We start from the raw sequence: 9668 nt of genomic DNA on the forward strand, positions 1-9668 counted from the left end.
AATGGCTCCCTGTCAGACAAACAAGCACCCGGGCAACTCCGGGTTATCGGCTATTGAGTTATAAAGGCAGAGCCTAGAAAGGTTTGTCCAACCCATCTCAGTCCCCCCCTAAAGCAGGTGTCGGCAACCTGCGGCCTGAGAGCTGTATGCAATGCAGCTCTTTGACCTGCGGCTCCCTGCTGACCCAGTTGCACGATCTCCTCTCCGCCCCGAGAAGGCACGAGCCTCTCGGCTGCTATTTACGATTCCACGTCCTTCACAGACAACTCAGCGCCAGGAAGAGCTCCAGTCATTTTCTTGCTTTCATCCTTTCCTTATGCACGCATGCAAACAAAATACCCTCCTGGGCCCTCACGGCGGTGGGACAGCGACTCGTCCTCCGGCTACCGACCGGTGCACAATGAGGTGAGTAGCTGGCTGTGCAGCGCGGTCCCCTTCGTGTTGGCTCAGGAAGGAGGGGAATGAGGGGGCAGCAGGGCTCTCCTGCGTTACACAGGAGAACTGGAGCTCTTCCCTCCCTGCATCCAGTGCTGGTTGCTGCTGCTCCCCAGCGGGAAGAGGAGTCGCTGTTCCGGCCGCTATGATCCCAGCGCAGGAGAGTGTTTTGCTTGCATGCGAGTGTGCGTGCAAGAAAAAGATGAGAGTGAGAAAAGAGGAAGGGAAAAAAAGAGAAATGAAAGAGCTGGAGGGAGACAATGAGAGAGGGAAAAGAGGAAAACACATCAGAGAGAGAGAAGGGGTAGAGGGAGAGAGAAATGAAAGCGAACTGGAGGGAGAGAAAGAAGGAAAAGAGGGAAACAAATCAGAGAGAGAAGGGGATAGAAATGAAAGAGCTGGAGGGAGAGAATGAGAGGAGGAAAAGAGGGAAACATTAGAGAGAATGGGGAGAGAAAGGAAGAGAAAGAAAGGAAGAGAAAGAAAGAAAGAAACTTTCTCAGACCTGTGATGAAAGCAATGGCAAACTAGATCTCTTGCCAAGAAAACCAGTTTGCCAGAAGGCACAAATTGGAAGCAGGTCTGATTTTTTATGAAAAAATCACAAAGATGGGAAAAATGCATCTGAAAATAAGATTATTTATAATTTTGGATAATGTAGTATATTGTCAAATTCAAAAGAAATCAAAATATATGTGCTATTGCTGTTAGTGCAATCTTACCAGCTTCTATCAACTTAGAGTTCACTATGAAAAGATTGGAGCAAAGCAATGTCCCACAATTAATAACTTTATTTTGGATTTGCTATCATGTTTAATGAGAAAGAAAGAGGGAAAGGGAAGGAAAGAAAGGAAGAAAGAAAAGAAAAGAAAGAAGAGAAAGGGAGAGGAAAAAGAGAAAAACAGAAATGAGAGGAAGAGAGAGAGGCCTATTTCCCACAGAAAACACGGAGAGCCATGAAACCTGGGTAGGCGTGGTCTTTAATCCTAAAGAACTGTTTTCTTTCTCACAATGGGACAATGTAGATTCTGTGACTGAGCAAGGAATAAAAGTGATGTCTTCCCAATTTTATTAACTCCTCACAGCCTCACAATATTAGCCATTGTTCACTATATACTGCTATCATAGTATATAAAATGATATATCTTTTTTGCTTCTAGGATAAACGTAATATTAAAAATAAAAATTAGGACGCAACTATTTCAAACACCTCTCGCACTTGATCTTTAAGGAATTTGGGAAATGTGAAACATAAGTGTAATTTGTAATCCTGCAATGCACATTAAGGAGAATGAGAACTGAGTAAATTTGGGAAAATTACTTTAAAATGAATCAGATTAGCAATGGATTGCCAAAGATAATTTATTCTTTTCTATTGCTAGATATGGAAAAATAGACTGAAGACCACAAAGTCTATAGACTCAAATGATCTTCTCCTCACTCTGAACTTTGCCAGTTGTTTTCCAAACACATTCTTCCTGATTCTTATAAAATGTAGCTTATCCCCTGCTGAAGCTCTTCATGTACGTAATCCAAAATTCTCTCGATGGCACCATCCCTTGAGCCAATTAATTTCAAAGCACAAATAACTGAACAAACTTTCCTTTCAGAGTCCTTCACTCCCACATTGGATGTTGATCTTCCATTGGATACAGATGAAAACATCAACTGTGCTTTTATCTGTTTGGTTTTCATGCAAAGTTCTTTGACATTGTTTGCAGGCTCTTTGTTGTATCATTTTTCACCACATGAAAGAGGAGAAAGGAATAATAATCTATGGTCTTAATTATTTTAGAAAGCCTCTCAGTCACATATTTGATTTTTGCTCCCAAAATCTTTTGCATACCTCTCTATCTATAAAACCTACCAGTGGTCCCTGTGGCCATTAAACACACCAGGTATGTGGAGGTATGTCTAGATTCTAAGGAGATTCTCAATCATCAAAGTCATGGTTGTCCCAAAGGTGCTTTTTCAAAAGGCAACTGGACTTTTCGTTGTTGTTTTCCTTGAAAATGTTTCACTTCTGATCCAAGAAGCTTTCTCAGGTCTGATTGAATGGTGAGGAATGGAAGAATTCCAACTCTTTTTATCACAATAGAAAATAATAACATTACAGCCTTATTTTTTTTATTATACACTGTAATACATATTAGCCATTTCCATAACAATAAACATATCTAATCAGCAAAACCCAAATTAAAGTTTCATTTTTACCATCTCAAGCACAAAATCCAGAAGTGGTTTCCAAGTGGAAACAAAATTAGATGTGTTCTTTTCTTTGAGTCAATTTTGGCATTTCTACTTTTATCTTTGTTGTGAGAAAATATATATTTCTATTTACATTTATTAATGTTTATAGACTATAAACTTACAATAGATTATATTAACAAAATTCACGATACTATTTCAAATTCTTTAGCCTTAAAGCCTCGATGTGATATCACATGATGTATCACAAAGTTTTTCGCCTTTAAAGACAAAACTTTTTATCTCTCTTTTGAAACTAAAATTTTATTTAAAACAAATTCTAAAGTCAACAATTCTAATACATATTTTTTGAAACTTCCTGTTAATCTACAGTACATACTTTTAAATTCACTTTCAATAATATTTTACATACATTAGGAATTTCTCAAGCATGATATATAAGAAAAAACATTTTAAATCCCACTTTATAAACAAAAAATCATACACTGGAGCTTTCTTTCAATTACATATATCAAACTGGTAAAAATCTATCCTAACTCCATTTAACTCATTAAGTTTAAATCCCTACCTCGAATTTTGCCTGATAGAATAAAACCATCTTCTTCTTTGGAATATCTGTCAAATAAATATAAACTTTTCTTTTTCTCAGAAGATTTCAATCTTGTTAGCATCCATGTAGTCCCAAACTTGTTCTGAGGATTGTAGATTTACTTAGAACTTTTCTTTCCATTGAACTGGAAGATTTGTATTTAAATTGTTATTATACTACGCATTATTAGTTTCAGATTTATATTCCAAAATTTCAGTTAAATCCTTTTCATTGTCAAATACTTGCGGAATAGCAACAGTAGTTTGGTAGCTTTCTATACATAATTGCATCTCTGGGATACTCATCTTTCTTCCAATTACTTGAGTAATTTATTCCTCTTTTGTAACACCTTTAGATCATAATTTGTAAAGTGAATTGTTTTATTTAATCACTTTTCAAATATAGCTTGGTTTTCTAAAGATTTCTATAGTTCTTCATTTTCATCTTCTATTCTTTAGCTTCCTCTTGTGGTCAAAGAACAGGCTTTTATAAATCAACTGGTATTTCCTGGCCAATCAAAATTCATTAAAGTTGAAAGATTTCAGACATCAACAAGTCTAAAGCAGGGGTGTCAAACTCAAGGCTGGATGCGGCCTGCGTGGTGCTTAAATCTGGCCCATAGGGGCAGCCTGGAAATAGCAAAGGACTAGTCCGCAGAGCCTCTGGCAGCCAAAACAGGGCGCAGGATGGCCCACATTCATCCCCCGTGCCTCATTTTGGCTGGCAGGATGCTGCAGAAGGCATCCATCCTGTCTCTTCCTCCCAATGCTGATCAGGCCCTCAAATCCAGTTTGACACCCCTGGTCTAAACCAAATAAGAGTGATACACCTTCCAACACCAAGTAAAAGTGATACATTCATAAAAATGACAAAATAAAATCACAACTTTCTAGATCCTTATGTTTCTCCATCAAAGTTTTTTTTTTAAAAAATACTCCAAGCTTACTTATTTTAACTCATCTGCAGCAATGATGGCTTAGTGGTTAAAGATGCTGAGTTTGTCAGCTGGAGAGCTGACAGCCTGGATGTTCTGACCCAGCATTCGCAAGTAGTGATAAGATGTTTACTTACAACCCCTTTTTAAAACAGGGCAGTAACAGTCTTTATTCATAGGGATGAACAAAATATCAAATGTAATTAGTCCTAACAAACCTGGGTTTATCAAAGAAATCCAAATTGGTTAGAAATTAATGTTTGTCTGCAACAACTGGCCACTCCTAAATCCCTTGTAAGGGCCTGCCCATCCTCTCCATTCAAGAAAGTACAACTCTTGAAGCAATTAGCCTTTCAAAAGGAACCTTTTATTGAAAGAAAGGGATTGCAGGACAAAGGAAGCAGGATCTGAAGATTCCGGTGCAATTCAGTTAGGATAAAGCAGTTAGAAACCCCTCCCCTCTCTGTCCATACATGCATCTGGGATGGGCCACATCTGTTCCTCCCCCTCACTCAGCTCAGGCCCTGAAGACAGCTGCCTCTCCACCTGGGGGATGCTGTTTCCTTATCAAAGCCTTCCAAAGGCTCCAAAGCTGGCCCAGGGTCTCCCTCTACCTCCTCCACATCTGACTCTGCAGCTATCTCTGCTGGCAACCAATGGAACACAACACTGGGTTTGAGACTTGAGCTCCATGCAACAGGGTGAGTTCCTGCCTGCCTAGCAGTTCAAAAACATGCAAATGCAAATAGATTAATAGGTAACACTTCGTTGGGAAGGTAACAGCATTCTATGTGCCTTTGTCATATAACCATGCTGGCCACATGACCATGAAAGTAGTCTTCGGATAATGCTGGCTCCTTCAGACAAGAAACGGAGATGAGCATTGTGCCCTAGAGTCAGACATGACTGACAGGGAGAGCATTACCTTTAGCTTTTCACAGCAGCTCTCTTCCTTGTCATTCAGCAATAACAATATCTCCAAAATGGCACAAATCTTCAAAAGGAGTAACAGCTGTGATTAAAAAGAGCCCCTTTTAACTCAAAAAAGATAATCATTCAATGAAGTGTTGAAGAAGTGAAAGGTACAACTTAATGTCCATTTGAAAAACCAGTTCCAGACAGCTACTTTTTCAACAAAGTGATTGCAATCCAATTTCCCAGCTTAATGGCTTACCAACTATTCTGAAGCACAGCACCCTGAGTCTTCCAGGAGATTGCTCCTGTATGGAGGATATTGTGGGATGATTCTAGGACTCTTCCTTACCAAGGTGAATCATATTACAGTTCCTTTGTTAGTAAATTGAAAAAGCTTCCATCTGGAGAAAACTCTCTTTCAAGGAGCCTTCTCCTGGACTGCTAGTTGTCCATCTTCACTCCAGTCTATTCTTGAAAACCTCCACTAATGGAGCACCCAAAACTCCAGGAGGAAAGCTATTTCATTGATTAATTGTTCTGTCAAGAAATTTCTTCTTAGTTCCAAATTGGATCTCTGACAAGCTTCCACTCATTACGTCTTGCCTACCCTCAGATCCTTGGAGAATGTCAGTCCCCTCTCCTCTGTGATAGTCCCTCAAGTACCAGAAAACAGGTATCATATCACTCCTAATCCTCTGATACACTAGTCATAGCTACCTATCTCAACTATTCATCGTATGATTTAGCTTTCAAACACTGTATCATTTTTGTTGCTCTTCTCTGCACACTTTCTAGGGTTACAACATATTTTTCGTATCATGGTGATCAGAACTGAACACAGTATTCCAAGTGTGGCCTCTCTAGTGTGGTATAAAGCAGTACTATAACTTCTCGTGATCTTAATGCTGTCCATCTGTTGATGTAGCCTAGGACAGCATTGGCTTTTTGGGCAGCTGCAGTACATTGGTGACTCATGCTTAAGTGGTGTGTACTAGGACATCTAGATCAGTGGTTCCCAACATGGGGCCCATGCCCCACAGGGGGGGGGGGGGCAATTTGATTTTTAATGGGGGAAATTTGAACTTTGTTTAAAACAAATTAATGCCCTTTTAGGCTTCCTCTGCGTGAATAGAGTTCACTTTTTGAGTAAAGTAAGAATTATATGTCACCGTCTCTGTGTGTGTGTGTGTGTGTGTGTGTAATCAGGATTTTAGAGATGCTTAGGTGGGGCATGGCCAAAAAAAGGTTGGGAACCACTGATCTACCTTCTCAAAGTTACTACTGTTGAGTCAGGTATCTGTTCTATATCTATACATTTAATTTTCCCTGCTAAGTTAGATTACATTTCTTATCACTAAACTGCATCTTTTTTAACTAACTCACCAACTTGTCCTAGCAAGGGGTCAACCAACATTTTTTCCACATAACACAATCAAGAAAGTCTGCCTGAAATATAACTCTCATTGTTAATAGCATTCTAGAGCCAAGGTGGCGCAGTGGTTAAATGCAGCACTGCAGGCTACTGCTAGATCAGCAGGTCAGCGGTTCAAATCTCACCGGCTCAGGGTTGACTCAGCCTTCCATCCTTCCGAGGTGGGTAAAATGAGGACCCAGATTGTTGGGGGCAATATGCTGACTCTCTGTAAACCGCTTAGAGAGGCCTGAAAGGCCTATGAAGCGGTATATAAGTCTACTGCTATTAACAAGCCTCCTCTTTCTTATTTGAAATCTGAACAGTGGCATCCTAGCAGACTTCCCTAGACATATACCATAAAATCTTGCTATTGGCTTTATATTATTCAATGTAACTGTAATGGGTATGACTTATGCTTAAAAAAATGAGTCTATCAACTGAAATCTATCAAATACTGGAGATCTGACCCTTATAAGTCAACATATAACCCCTTTCATCTAACACGTGTGCATATATTTCTAACTTGAATTGGGAAGAACAAAGGGTTTCTTAAGATAATATTTCACACTAAATAACTTTACATAAATTCCATTGAGCTTTTACTTAATGATGTCACATTTTAGGCTTTTGTGTTATTACTAAAACCTGCCCATATTGGAAATGAATTGGGGTGGCTAGTTTGATAAGGCTAACCTCTTAGTCAAATATAACTCTAGTGGGTTGTCATACTATCACCTGAAAACCCCCTGCCAACTAAACATATAAACATTTAGTCTTTGGCATATAAAGGAAGTAACAGAATAAGAGAATTGAAAGTTTACACTGTTGTGCAAAAACAAGTCTCACACATGTAAACACATGTAAAATTAAATATGCATTCACTTTATTGTACTTTTCTGGTAAAATACCCAACAAGAATATTTCTGGTTTAAAATCTATATGTTGATTTACCGTTTTTTCTAACCACGTATGTACTTTTGTCCAATATTTGTTTGCCTCACATACGACAGTACAAACTCGGTATCTGATTGCATTTCCAACATTTGGTGAACATGTTTTAAACATCTTTGCCATTCTTGTTGGTGGTAAATGCCACCTATAAAACTTTTTATATAAATTTTCCTTATAGGTAGTTGACATTGTTAATTTGTAATTTCTATCCCATAGTTTCTACCATTTATTTAGCTCTATAGTATATTTGAAGTTTTTGGCCCACACTATCATTGTTTCTTTCACTTGTTCTTCTTCCATTTCAATACTCAATAGATAGTTATAATTTTTTTAAATTAACTTTTCACTTGTCCCTAATAGTATCTGATCTAATTCTGTTGGTTCTTTTAAAAAACCAAACATGTTTACATCTCTCTCATACCTTGATAGTATTTGCACGTGTGGCCACCGTGCTTAAATCAATCCTTTGATTTTTCAATTCTTGCTTAGTTTTAAGTTCCCCTTTTTCATTCAAAATGTCTTTAGATCTTGTAATTTTTTCCAAGTCAACAACATTCAGATGTAACAGTGCCTCCATCGTAGAGAGCCAGACTGGTATTTTCATATGTTTTTCTTTGACCCCCCCCCCTACTAACAACAAAGCATTTCTAACATATCTGGACACGTCACCCCCATTTAAGATCATGTCTCTCCACGATTAATAATCTTTTATGCCTCAAATTTATCCATTCTTTCATCCATGTAAGTACAGCGACCTTGTAATATAGCTCCCAGTCTCCCTTTGTTTTTAGAGTCTTGTAATATTTTCAATCTTATTCTTGCTCTTTTCCCTTGCCAAATATATTTTAACATCATTTTGTTTAGCTTCTCACAGTATTTTTTTTTAACTTTATCGGAATTGTTTGGAACAAAAACAATAATCTTGGGAAAATATTCAATTTTATTGTAGCTATTTTTCCTACCATTGATAATTGCGAGGTTTTCCACCTCTCTAGATTTAGTTTGAATGTTGCATTAGCTTAGTATTATTATCTTCTTTAATAGTTGCACATCTTGCTGTTAATTGGATTCCTAAGTATTTTACTTTCTAAACTATCTGAATATCTGTCTTCTTCATCAATTCTTTTTTCTGTTTATCTGTAAGATTTTTGACTAGTATCTTGGTTTTCTCTTTATTTATTTTCAATCCTGCAACTTCATCATATTATTCTATTTTTTTATTAATTTGGGTCCAGTTTCTTGTGGTTCTTCCAGAATAAATATTATGCACAGAATTGTTATATGCTACCTCTGCAAAAGGCAAAAAGGTAACCCAATTGTCCTGTTGGTAATTAATGTAGTACCTGAGGTACTGTTCCAGTACTGCATTAGTTCTCTCACAAGCCCCATTAGTTTGGGGGTGATGGGAGGAGATTAAAACCTGGGCAGTTCCCTACAGCTTCAAAAATTCCCACAAAAACTGTGATGTAAATTGCACTCTTCTATTGGTTGGCTCAGGTTCACTGTGCAACCTATATACATGTTGTATGAAGAGTTTAGCTAACATCTTTGCAAAGGAAATTTTGGGGCATGGAACAAAGTGCACCTGGTCTGAAAAAAAAAAGTAACAACCCAAATAACAATGTTCTCCCAACTTCCAGGCAATTCCACAATAAAGTCCATATATATTTATTTCCATGGTGCTTGGGGGTTAGCCACCATCTGTAAAAGTGGGTTTCCCCAGAGGTCTCTCTGCCACAGCACAAACTGGACAGCTGGCCACATAGCTTTCAATGTCTTTCTTCAAGGAAGTCCACCAAAATTGCCTCTTAACCAAGTGTAGGGTGTCAGGGTTCCAAGTATCACTCCCAACAAAATCAAAACTCTGAGACAGGCATCTTCCTCAAGGCATGAATTTATTAGAGATGTCATATTGGCACATCTGGGAAAACCCAAATCTGAAAGCCTCAACAGTCACGGTTCTGACTGATGCCTTAATTAAATCATGAGCTTTGAGCCAAGCTTCAAAAGAAATCCAGTTATTTATTAGGAGCTTCATGTCAGTACGTTTCAAGTAAAGCCAACTCTGACCCCTTCATTTATGTTCAATATTTCAATGTTCCTTTTTAATTCCAATGATATACATAGTAATACCATCTTTCAACCTCTAATCTTTCCATCTAGTTGTTACTTATATTCTATTATATAAAAATTATATCTGCTAATATTCCGCCTATTTTTCA

This window comes from Thamnophis sirtalis, unplaced genomic scaffold (assembly GCF_051295495.1).
Source record: "Thamnophis sirtalis isolate CommonGarterSnake01/CBP01778 unplaced genomic scaffold, rThaSir2_p1.2 scaffold_12, whole genome shotgun sequence".
NCBI classification, from domain to species: Eukaryota; Metazoa; Chordata; class Lepidosauria; order Squamata; family Natricidae; genus Thamnophis; species Thamnophis sirtalis.